The following is a 12,313-nucleotide window of genomic DNA, read 5'->3' as shown; positions in this document are numbered from 1 at the left end:
ATGGGTACCCATCAGTTGCAAAAGTGAATGTTTGTTTAAATGTGACGTAAGACTACAGAATGACACAGATATTCCTAAAGAGGGCTCGCTTGGGATAGAAAGTTTCCAGGGGGGAGTGCAGGTGGTGTTTACCTCATCTGTTGGTGTGGCCGTGGGCTGGTGGTTGTATCTGTAGAGAGCAGTTGGACGGTAGGTGAGGTGTATGAGGCCGTGGTTCTGGCTTACCCAGGACCAGCGCCAGCCCACTTGTTTCTTCTGTCTGGGGTTCAGAGGAGGCCTCCTTCAAATTCAGAAAAATGGACTTTTCTGGTTCAGGTTCTGAGAACACCATCAGCGCCCCAAACTTGACTAGGTGTGTAAGGCACTAGGGCCTGGTCGCCTTTCAGTGAGCAGCAGGCTGGTGCCAGTTGCTGAGCCTCGGGCCGGACCACGTGGACTTGTCCGTCCGCAGCGTGGTGAGAGCGCTCGGTGCAGCGCCTGTGCAGGAGGCCGTGGTGCTTGTTTCGTTCTCCATGACACTGGGTTTCTCTTGTCTGGTGGTGCTTCTCGCTGCTTTGTGAGCTGGAGATGTGAGGTGTGTTGGGAGATCCGGCATCTGTATTCTCCCAGGAGCGGAAGTAAATGCACAGAAGACGTGGGGAACACTTTATCATGGGGGTAGGTTTGGCCCCAAAACCTGATCTGCCTGCAGATCTAGAAAAATGGTTTTATTTAGGCTGTGCTGGTTTGAAGGGAGTAGAACCTAACCAAGCTGCCGGCGGCGTTCTGCTTGGTCTCGTTTCTCCCCTGAACTTGAACCTGCGTGGGCAGGAGCAGGGCCCCTGGAAGCCGATACAGGAGAGCCCTCTCTCCACCTCCCTTCCCCCTCCGTGTCTAACTGGCCGGGCTGGGGCACACCCAGATCCCTGGGGGTCTGACCCCTGACCACAGCAGTCCCCTGCAAGAGCCTGGTGTCCTCCGCACGTGTTTAGTTGTGCAGACATTCCAGAGGACCCTGATGTTCTCATTTAATCCACTGGGCATCCTACTGGAAACAGATGTGGTTTATTAAAATACGTGATCTGAAGTGACACGGACGGCATCACGTGTGCTCGTAGCCTCAGCTCCACGAACTCGAGGGTCACAGTAGCAGCTTCTATTTTGAGGACTCTTCTTCAGTTTCCAAAATACCCCTCCATCTGCGGAGCCTCAGATGATATCCTCACAGGAAAGCACTTAGGTAATCTCTGTATTTGGCCACCAAACACACAATCAAAACTTGCCTCTGAGTATTTGTGTTGCAAGTTGATATTTGAAGTGACTCAGTGTTTGAGAAGTTCTTGTCATTGGTAATTGTTCTTCATCAGGATAAGTGAGGTAGGGTAGAGGAATTAACAACGTTTGTCTAGAAAGAGTCTGGCTTTGGTTTTTCTTATCCTTTCACAGGAGAACTCAGCGAGAGTGGGTTGCTCAGATCAGCCCCATATTGTGTATTCTTCTCATGCGTTTCTTTTTCTTTTTTTTTTTGCACTTAATGGAAAATGGAAGGAATAGCAGAGACCTCTCTTTTGGTGCGCCTCTGTTTCTGAAGAGGGACATTTCTCACAAGCCTTTGTAAACAGCATGTCATTAGATTCCTAGCTGGAATGATTTCATTGCTTTTGAATTGACCCTGGGTGGGTTTCGGGGGGCAGGGTGGGGTGCGGTGTATTATGTAAGGGCCAAAAATTGGTCATTTGGCCGACTTCACTCATGTCTGCCCTGGGATCATCTTCGAGGTGCATTCGGCCCCCTGTCTGGGTGGTGGAGGGGTGGGTTGTGTGCGCAGGACCAGGGTTCCTCTGTGTGCCACGAGGAGATGCTGTTCCAGCTGTGAAGAGCTTTTTTTCTTTAACTCATGCTTTTGTGGAATATCCTCTTCACCTTTTTTTTAAACCTCCTGCAGCTTGATTATTTTTTTTCCTCCCAGTTGGGGCAGCTGTATCTCCTGAGTTGGAGTATGGGTTCTCCAACAGGTTCTCGTAAAGCCTGTTCTCTTTAAGAGCAGGAGAATATGCAGAGTGGTAAGTGTGTTGTTAGCCCTCTGCTGCCCCCTCATTTGGGGCCACTTGGTCTAGCGGCTGAGAGCAGGACACCGATGCTTGTTTGCCCAGATGGAGTCGCTACTTGAGGCCGTTCTACTTTTCTTATCTTTAAAGAGGTAGTAGGCATGCTTTTTCATAGGTTTTTGTGAAGGGTAAATGAGTCGGTGTAGGTTGTGTTTCTCTCTGGTAGGGGGCACCATATTGGCTGTTAATGCTTCATGTGACTGTAAGATCTGGAAGTCTAGAAATAGCCTTGTAGTTGATAAGAGAATCTCAGGAAGCTAGTATGTTTCAGATACCTGGCACACGGTGAGGGCTGCCCCAGAGGGACTGTGAGCGCTGAGCGTGAGTCATGCCCACCCTCAGCACCAGGAGCTGCTCCATGTGTGATGGACAGACCCCACTGAACCGTCCGCTAGGGTGATCAGCTCTCCCTCGTTTCTTGTTTACCTTTAGCGTTTGCTCTGAGGGTCCACGCAGGCCCTTGGGGGCATGCCTACACCAAGGGCTGCTCTGGCGCCTATTTATTTAGCATGCAGATGTCTCTTCCTGGGAATGGCAGGGCCCTTGCTCTGTGGTGAGAGGCTCAGGCAGATTTCAGAGACGGGTGACAGGGGAGATGGGTCTGGTGGTGGAAGAGAAGCTTCTGGCTCGAGTCCACCTTCCTGACCAGGTGTCATTATCCAGTGGTTTAATCTCTTTAGGCCCCAGTTTCCCCGTTTGTAAAATGCGGAGAGCACCTGACTCTTTCCATTTGGGTTCAGGACAGGCAGGGATGGAGTTTCATTTTGGGGTGATGGGGACTGTAAACTTAGCCGTGATGATGGTTGCACAAGTGTGAACATGCCGGAACCCACAGGATGGTTCATGTGTGAATGGACCACATGCTAAATGGATAGTGGCTTACTAAAGAGGAACAAGTATCTGTTGGGACTCAGTGAATGACGGATGCCTTCCACATGGCACCTGGCACTTGGTAGGTTTTCAGAAACAGTCTGGATACTGTTGTGTTGCTGGCCTCAGGTCTGATGACTCTTCTAAAGAACTGTAATACTCTGCAGTGCTGAAGAAATTAAGACAACGTATTAGATTTTCAGACTCTTTAATCAGTTTTGTTGTTCATGCTCGGCTGGGGTGTGTTTGTATCACATACGTTGTAAATTAGATTGCTGAGCTGTTCACCCAACTGCTCAGTGTTCAATGTTTCCAGCTACACTCACCCAGCCTGTCTTGAGGGCACGCTTCAGTCACGGGGGAAGTTGTGCTGCTCCCAGAGATTTTAACGTGTGCAGGTAGGATGTCCTTCCCTTGCCTGCCATTCCTTTCCTGGCTGGGGGGCGAGTGGAAGTGTGTGTGGACAGTGGCAGACCCACAGACTTTATTTGGAGAGCCTTGAAAACAATCCTTACTACGATACTGATACTGCTGTATTTGGTTTTCTGTACTGATATTTTTATTCTGCATTTTTATCCGTTCTTCTATATCTTGTAGAGTTGATCATGTGTATGGAATGCTTTCCAGTTTGACTTTTGTGCACACTTACTTTCCATTCACAGCAAAACCTTGAGATTCCTTGTTCAGGTCCACAGGTGGGCCAGAGGTCTTGCCACTTCAAAAGTGGTTGACCTTTCAGAATTTATCTCCTTGAATGTAGGGCTTTAGGAAACGCCAGGCTGCAAAAAGCACTTTTTTCATTTGCTCTTCAGAGTTATTGCTTATCCCCTGCTGGAGTGTATCTCGTGGCTCTGTGCTGTGTCTTGGTTCTTGAGGGTGACAAAGCATGAGATTCCTCTCGGCCCACTGCCCCCACTCCTGACGGGTCCTCCCGGGTGTCCTCTGGTCCCCCTGTGGCATGTTGGAGAACACAGGTGCCTTGAGCCAGCTGGCGCGGGGACAGGCGGGGGTCAGTCACCATCCGGCCATCCGTCTTGTCCTTTGCTTTGCTCCTATGGGGGCCAGGTGGGCCAGTAAACCCATTTTTCAATGACAGAAGCCATTCATCCTGACTGATGGTCTTTCTGATGCCCTGACCTTTATATTATCATAAAGGTCATCTGCTCTTTTCAGACTTCGGTATCTGCAGTTATTAGGATCCTGTGTAAGGAACATGTTTAATTGGCAAATCTGTCCAACTCTGTTGGGTATATTACATTATTGCCCACAGTGTATTCACATTTCTAGATCTCGGTACCCTGGTAGCCAAGTTTTGATTGGAAAAACATTCCATGACTTACAGATTCAAGTTCTTATAGAGAGAAGAAAATCAGGTTGGCTTTAAAGATTCTTTCAGCAGGTTTGTTTCTCCTCTTACACAATGTAGCCAGAGTGGTAGAATTTGACTGGGTGGAAATTCCAGAGGGCTTTCAGAACACCAAGATAAACCAGGAGAGCTTGCCTGTGACACCAGATCGGGGTGCATGTGGGCTGCCGTAGGTTCCAGCTGTTGCTGGGGCCTCCCAGCCCGAGCAAGACCCTGATGGAGCCGGAGCCGACCTACACATTCTCGCTCTCCAGCTTGACACGTGACTGCTCCAGCCAAGTCAGTGGAGCTGTTTTGGCCCAGGCCAAACCGGGTTGCAGCATTCACACAGCCAGCATTAAAATCCTTTTGAACTGTTGGCACAGGTTGGCAGACACATTCCATTGTTTTCAGACAATAGTGACTCAAAGTTGAACTGGCTCCAGGGAGCAAGTGCGGCTTTTGTACAGTAACAAGGATCTGATGCCAGCCGATTGGTGGGGCCTGCCTTCCCCGAGTCCGGACGCCTTGTAATGACATGAAGCTTACATTTAAATATCTGGCTCCCGATCAGGAACTTGGTGTGTTCCTCTTTTCCTTTCCATAGCACAGTCTTCTCTATTTATAACGATTCTTTTTTCTTTCTTCATTCTTTTGTCCCTTCCTGTTTTGGGGCTGACACAGGGAGCAAGCCTGACTTTATGTAATTTGGGGGTTAGTCCCATCTTCGACCTCCTGCTGTTTCTTTCCTCGCGTGTGTCATGTGGCTGCTGGCAGACCTTCCCGCGCCGCTTTCCATAATGGCTTTTGTCTGTGTTTCTTTTTCAGGGTGAAGGTTAGACACTGGGTCATCACAGGGAGTCATAGAACTTTGGCCAGATGCCATTCACAGGGTCTTTTTTTCTGTTCACCTGATAGAAAAAACTTCCTGGTTTTCAGATGAAGTGCCTTCCTGGTGCTAATAGGATGATTGGGGCTGTACTCTGCTTACGAGAAAGGACTCTGCTTACGAGGAAGGACTCTTTTCAAGTCTTGTCTTTGCTCTTAGAGCAGGAGCTTTTAAAAAGATTGTGGACTGTAGCCTACCAGGTTCCTCCATCCATGAGATTTTCAAGGCAAGAGTCCTGGAGTGTGTTGCTATTTCCTTCTCCAGGGGATCTTCCCAACCCAGGGATCAAACCTGGGTCTCCTGCATTGTAGGCAGATGTTTTACTGTCTGAGCCACCAGGGAAGTCACTAAAAAGATCAACTTTCTTCTGTTTGTCCAGCTTTTTTCTCTGAAGAATGGATAGTGTTTCATGGACTTTTAAGTACTTTAGTGATTCCTGGAGGGCAGATAAGCAGAGGTACCGGTTTGTTCTTCTGAGAATGGAGGCACAGATGGGTTGCAGATCTGGCAGCTAGGAGTCACAACCAGCCGGTCTGGTCCAGCTTGTATATGGAGTGAGGGTTTTAAAGGCCTGGAGGATCCCCTGGGAATTTTGTCAGGATCTGACTATGTGCACAGAGTCAGATGGGGGACGTGGTTTAGTACAAACCCTCTGGAGGTGTGAGGTCCTCCTTGGAAAGTATGGCTTTCCGCCTTTCACGCAATCAAAGTTTGCTAGTGAAGCTGTTTCTATAGTGACTTCTCTTGCCCATTTCTTTTTCATCCCCCATTGGGAGCAAATTTTACCTTCTCGGGCCTGAAGTGACCCTCAGTCAGAATACCCGCCTTTGGATTTAAAGGTTTTGCTTGCCGTGGTATGAAACCCTTGCTACAGGCCATTTAACTTTCAGAGAGTGTGTATACAAATCAATATATTTGTTCATTAATGCAGAGCTGTTTGTATCTGAGTATACAGTATAATTTCCTAATACTATTCCTGGTGATAAACACTTTTTTTCTCTCCTGAAAGTAATGAGTCCAATTACTCCTTTTAATTGGAGGCAGCATGTGTGTGGGTCCTCTGTACATTGAACTTTCTGTCTCATCTTCACAGGGTTTAGGCTTTTCCTGTGAGAGTGGATATTTTTTCCTTTCCTCTTCTGGAGAATCTTACAAGTTAAGACAAAAGATAATTACTTGGAGGAGTAAAACTGCAGGTTCCCACGACACTTAAAATTAATGAGCTGCTGATGACAAAATGCATCTCATCTGAGGCACCGTCACCCCGTCCCGCCCCCCCGCGCCCCCTCCCCCTTCCCAGTTACACTTGAGTTGGCTTTCTGGCTGTGTCTGCCATTTGGGTGGACAGCTGCTCTGAAATAGCGCAGTGGTTACAGGAGTGGATCCTTCAAGAACTCTACCTTTGTTGCAGATGAAAGTCAATGTTGCTCAGTTGTTTCTTTTCAAAATTTTGAAAACCTTCCCCTTTCCCAATTATCTGGTCGAAATGGTCTTTAGCAGAAGCCCGTCCTGCGGTGCGCACTGCCGCCGGTTCAGTTACTATATTCAAGGCATGTGCCTCCCTCCCTTCTGCTGTGATCAGAGGCCACCTCCCCACTCCTGGGGAGGCAGCTTTGGTGCTGGTGGTGTCGGAGCTCCCTGGGGCATTAGAACAGAAGCAGAGCTGTGCCTTCTGTTTCAGAGACATATAAGGCAGTGAGCAATCCATGCCCCTCACCCCTGGATTTCAGAAAGATGGTGCTGGCTAACCAGTGCCACTCTGAGTTCTTGAAGTCTCCGTCTGGTAACTGACCTCACCCCGTGGTTCACTTGGCGTGGAGCCATCAGCTGTGCGTGTGCAGTGGGCCTCCGCTGCCCCCTGGCCATTGACTCCATCGTGGTTTGGTCCATCCCTGCAAACTAACGCCTGCCCAGTGCTCCCTCTGAGGTCCTCTCTAGATGAGTGTTTTGTCACTGAATCCTCCAAGCAACCCTATGAGATAAATAGTAGATTGGAAAACTGAGGCTTAGACAGGAAACCAGTCCAAGGTCAGATAGTTAGCAGATGATTTCTCTGGATTTAAATTTAGGTGGCATCATTTTGGAGCCTGGGGGCTTCTCTGGGCGTTCAGACAGTAAAGAATCTGCCTGCAGTGGTTGAGACCTAGATTCCATCCCCGGGTTGGGAAAATCCTCTGGAGAAGGGAATGGCTACCCATTCCAGTTTTTTCTTTGCCCGGAGAATTCCATGGACAGAGGAGCCTGGTGGACTTCAGTCCACGGGGTCGCAAAGAGTCAAACACGACTGTGTGACTAACACTAACAAAATTTTGGAACCTGAGCTTTTTGCGGGGTGCGTGGCTATAGAGGTAAGTTCAGGGGCCATCAGAGCTTCGGGAAACCACAGTGTAGCTAATAACCAGGGGAAAGACGATCCAGTCTTACTGGTTTCAGGCCTCTTGGTCTCAAGATCTGTTTCTACTCTTAACAACCATTGTGTGGCCTGCAGAAGGCTTTTATGTTGTGGATTTTATTTATTTATATTTACCATATTAAAAGTGCTTCCCTGGTGGCTCAGACGGTAAAGCGTCTGCCTGCAGTGCCGGAGACCTGGGTTCGATCCCTGGGTCAGGAAGATCCCCTGGAGAAGGAAATGGAAACCCACTCCAGTACTTTTGCCTGGGAAATTCCGTGGACAGAGGAGCCTGGTAGGCTACCGTCCACGGGGTCGCAAAGAGTCGGACACGACTGAGCGACTTTACTTACTTACCATGTTAAAATTAAAACTGAGGTGATTTAGAAATATTTACCTATTTAAAAATAACACACATGTGTTCCATGTTGATACAGATAACATTTTCATGTAAAGAAAGGGACTGTATTTCCACACCCGAAAAGTTGTAGGTGAGGGAAGTTGCATTGTTTGACTTTTTTGCAAATCTGTTTAATGTCTGACTTAGGAGATGACAGGTACATTCTTAAGTCCGCTTCTGGATTCAGTCACATACAAGAAAATCTGCTTGAGACAAAGAGGTGGTTGGAAGAGGGAGGCGCCTTTGTGACAGTTCTATGCTTTGATTTCACACCCAGACCCAACCAGTGGTAGTCTCTTCAAGGTCAGTTGTACTCTGAACCCCTGTTGGTGCCTTGTTAGGGTTAGCATCCGTTGGTTTGACTTCCGCTGTGAATGGCTGTCTTAGTCACACAGTTTTATAATGTCTTATAGCAATCGTTTGAGAATGCCGGTTCACTGGGTTAGCCACCCCCCCCTTCCAGTCGTCGGCACCTTCTGGTACGCTGTATCGAAGAGTCTCCTCTGTACTAAACTCATTGGGAAAGTCTTTAAGTTTTGAGAGGCTTTTAGACTCATGGTGGCAGATACAGGTTTTCCAAAATTGTCATTTTTGCCTGAAGTCATGAATTCTGTCATTGATAGCAAAAACTGTTACTTTATCCTTGACAGGCTCACTTTATTTGATTTTGAGAAAATAGCTGACAAATAACTATATTGGTTGTCCTTTCGAATAAAAATAGCATTCCATGAAAAAACACAGCTAGCTTGCAGCTTAATCTCAGAAGTCCTTTTCCCTAGAAATAGTCGTCACTGATGTTAAGGAGAAGTGCCTCTGTGTGCGCTTCCATTGTATCTCACAGAGTGTGTGTATACTCAAGAGGTGAGATTTAATGCTGTGAACAATTTCTATTACCACTTTCTGAAGTGAACTGACTTTTTCTTTTAAACTGCTGGTAACTGTAATGAGGAATACAGTATTTATTCATATACTTTGCTGCTGCTGCAGTGATTTGTGTTAAATGTTGCCACTTGGTGCTGCTGTTTATGTTTTTTAAAGTTTTATAGAGATGTAATTTACGTATCATAAAATTGAATCACAGTGAACAATTTAGTAGTTTTTAGCATATTCACAGAGTTGTGTGGCCATCACCACAGTCAGCTCGAGAACATTTTCATCGCTTTCACCCTGAGAAATCTGTACCCGTTAGGAGCCGCCCCCAGCGCCCGGCAGCTGCTGGCGCTCGCTGCCTCTCGCGCTCACTTACTTGGCTGTGCTGGGTCTTCGTGGCTGTGCAGGCTTTCCTCCTGCACTCAGGGCAGGTGCTCTGTTGTAGGGTGTGGACTTCCCATCTCAGGGGCTTCTCGTGGTGGAGCCCAGGCATTCCTAGGCACATGGGATTGTCCTGAGCAGGGATCCAGTCCGTGTCTGCTGCCGGCTGATTCTTTACACTGGACCACAAGGGAAGCCCCTCCTTTCTGCCTCTTATGTGTTGGTCTGGTCATCTCATATGAATGGAATCCTGCAGCAGGTGGCCTTTCTTTCTCTTCCCGTGATTTCTCTAAGACCCGCCCGTGCTGGAGCATGCGTCAGTACCCAGCTCCTTTTTACAGATGGGCAGCCCCTTGTTTCGTTTAGCTAAATACCAGTTGATGAACCTTCAGATTTCTTCTCCAGTGTTTATTTTTCATATTTCTGCTCTGACCATTTGTATGTGGACATACTTTTTATTCCTCTTACGTTCATATCTGGGAGTGGAGTTGCTGGGTCATATGGTAACTCTGTTTTGAGGAACTTCCAGACCATTTTCCAGAGTGGCTGCAGCAGTTTGCATCCCTACCTGCAGGGAATGAGGGCTCACTCTTAGTCCTCACCAGCTCTGCCTTTACCCATCTTCGTAAGCACGGCCCTCCTAGGGGATGTGAAGTGGTGGTTCGTGGTCATTTTGATTTGCATTTCCCTGATGGCTGATCTGTCATTAACTATCACCATCATTGAAATACCAACACAGTGAAAAAGGGAAATACTTTCAGTATAATTATGAAAATATTTTTGACCTAGGAGATCCCATGAAAGGGTCTCTGGGTCCCTCAAGGGTCAAGCCGTACATTAAGCTGGTAGAAAATGTGGGCTATGCTTTCAGCATCCTCTTTCTCCTTGCTTGGACAGGACGTTGGCACCACCTCTGTTTGCCCATGAAATAGATATTGGGAGGCAGTGGGAGGCAGCCGGGGTCCAGTTGGAGGTTGTGGGAGGTCTGCTCAGGCTTGCCCTTGGGGCTGTGTGAAGCCCATTCTTCTGCGTTGTCAGGGAAGCAGGAAGAGGTCTTGTCCCAATCTGAGAGTACTAACCCGAGACGGGCGTTTTCCAGAAGCAACAGGTAGGTCTTCCCAGACAGTCTCCATTCAGGAGCATGTGGTCCCCAGCCTGTAAGGAAACCGAGGATCCACAGTTTGCCCACATGGCAGGGCTGGGAATTGAACGGCTCAGACAGCCTTGTGAAAAGGAACTAACTAATCCCCAGGATAAATTTTTGTAACCAAAGTTTTTATAACTGGAGAAGTCAGTTCTAGAACTGGTACTTCTGTAATAGCAGACTGCTCATCTTTGTGGCAATAACAAAGCTCGGGAAAATACAAAATATTTAAGATTAAAAAGAAAGATGAAACTTCTGTACTGTTTTTCAATAAAGAATGTGCTCGCTGCCTAGAAAATTGGTGAATGGTCAAGAATTGCCTGGATTCATGTTCCTTGGCTTGCTTTTTAATCACGTTGAAGTATGACTTCTTACGGATGTTGCTTCTAATTTGTCTGGAAAGCAAGTGCAGATACTGCCAGCTTGGGTATGAAGGATGGATTCTGACAACGTGTAGTTACTTTCACTTAGAATAAATGCCAGCCATTCAGAGCTCTCCATTTTTCTGAGAGTATTGGACAGAGCCTTGCATAGCACGGGTCGTATACCGTGGTTCGATGCGTCCCATGGGCTTTATCTCTGGATTGAAAGCCTAGTTAGAGTGTGTGGTCGCTGGGGGGTGGGGGAGATCAGGGTTTACATCCAGTCCAGGTAAGGAAAACGTGAATCTTTTAATCATGCTATGTACAGTGTAATAAAACATGCACTAAAGAAGCAAATCTAAATCAAATCAGAAAACAATTAGGAAACTTCGAGGATTATTTTACCATCTGAAAATATAGGAAAGACTATCTAAGCAAGGAAAGTTTAACAAATGGGTTAGCCGATTTAACAACGTAACAGATGGAAAAAGCAAATGAGAGGAAACTGTCTGCAGTCTACGAGGCATGCTGTACAAACGGGGGCGACGAAGAAAGTATTCAGAGCCCTGGGAAGGGCATCTCAGAGAAAGACGTCATCGTCTCGTGGCCCTGCAGGTTGAACGTCCATGTCTTTAAGCTTCAGAAGTTTCAGCTCGGAGGAGGGGTTTTCTCTTCACAGTTGCCTGGCCCCGTAGTGCTTTCTGCTGGGATGCGGCGAGGCAGCCTGGCACACAGGTGCTCGACGGGCAGGTGGGCACAGGGACCTTTCCAGGACGCTCTGTCAGGAAGTGCTCCAGGAACGTTTTTAAGATGACAGCTAGGAGTGCCCACTGGCTTCCCCAGCTGTTCTGCCCGGAGCCCACGGGGCCTGGCAGGCCAAGCACAAGTCTGTCCAGGAGTGGAGTCCCAGCTGTAGGCAGAGGAGAAGACTCAGGGCAGTGTCGCCATGGCATTGCCTGTAAAGACCTGAGCGTGCTCTCCGGCGTCTCAGCTCCCTGGGGGTGGGGGTGCGGTGGGCATGTGGGGAGCTGGCTCTGAGCGCCATCTGGCGGTCAGGGAAGTGGGCTTGGGGTGCAGCAGTGGTGTCCTCTGAGAAATGGGCTTGAGGGCAGGACTGGTTCCTTTGGGTTCAGAGGCTGAGTGACAGCTTGAGTGCGGTCCCTGGGCTGACAGCAAGCACTTCATACGCGCAGGTATTGTGGCTTCTGGAGTAGAAAGGAGCCTGGCTCAGGGCTCCGGAGCCCTGCTCCCCCTCTTCTGTGGGCACCGAGGGGTCAGGAGAAGCAGCTGCATCCTGACCCATGTCCACCAGCCAGATCCGCAGCCTCCCATGCCTTAGTTTAAACTCTGGATCCCTTGTGTCTTCACGCGTGAGGTGGTCATGCTCTTGGAATGTGACTAGTTGGTTTTTTCATTTTAACTCTTCTCTTTTTGTTTAAGGTGTGACGTTGATACTCTAAGGGCTACTGTATATTTGTGCGTATGCTTACTTTTTTGTAGTGATTTTTAAAAAATGGATTTTCTAATTATTTCAACCAAAGCTCCTAATTCCTAAGCTGCATTGATAACTTTT

The 12,313-nt window shown here is 48.0% G+C and overlaps 1 protein-coding gene across 11 annotated transcripts in view; it reads left to right on the top strand.

Annotated features, from left to right (window-relative positions):
• Positions 1 to 12,313, top strand: part of JARID2 (jumonji and AT-rich interaction domain containing 2) — a 230,643-nt gene that overhangs the window by 192,259 nt on the left and 26,071 nt on the right. The window lies entirely within an intron of this gene.

This window comes from Ovis aries, chromosome 20, assembly GCF_016772045.2.
Source record: "Ovis aries strain OAR_USU_Benz2616 breed Rambouillet chromosome 20, ARS-UI_Ramb_v3.0, whole genome shotgun sequence".
NCBI lineage: Eukaryota > Metazoa > Chordata > Mammalia > Artiodactyla > Bovidae > Ovis > Ovis aries.
Note: the sequence above shows the minus strand (reverse complement) of the source record. Positions and strands in the feature narration are given on the sequence as shown.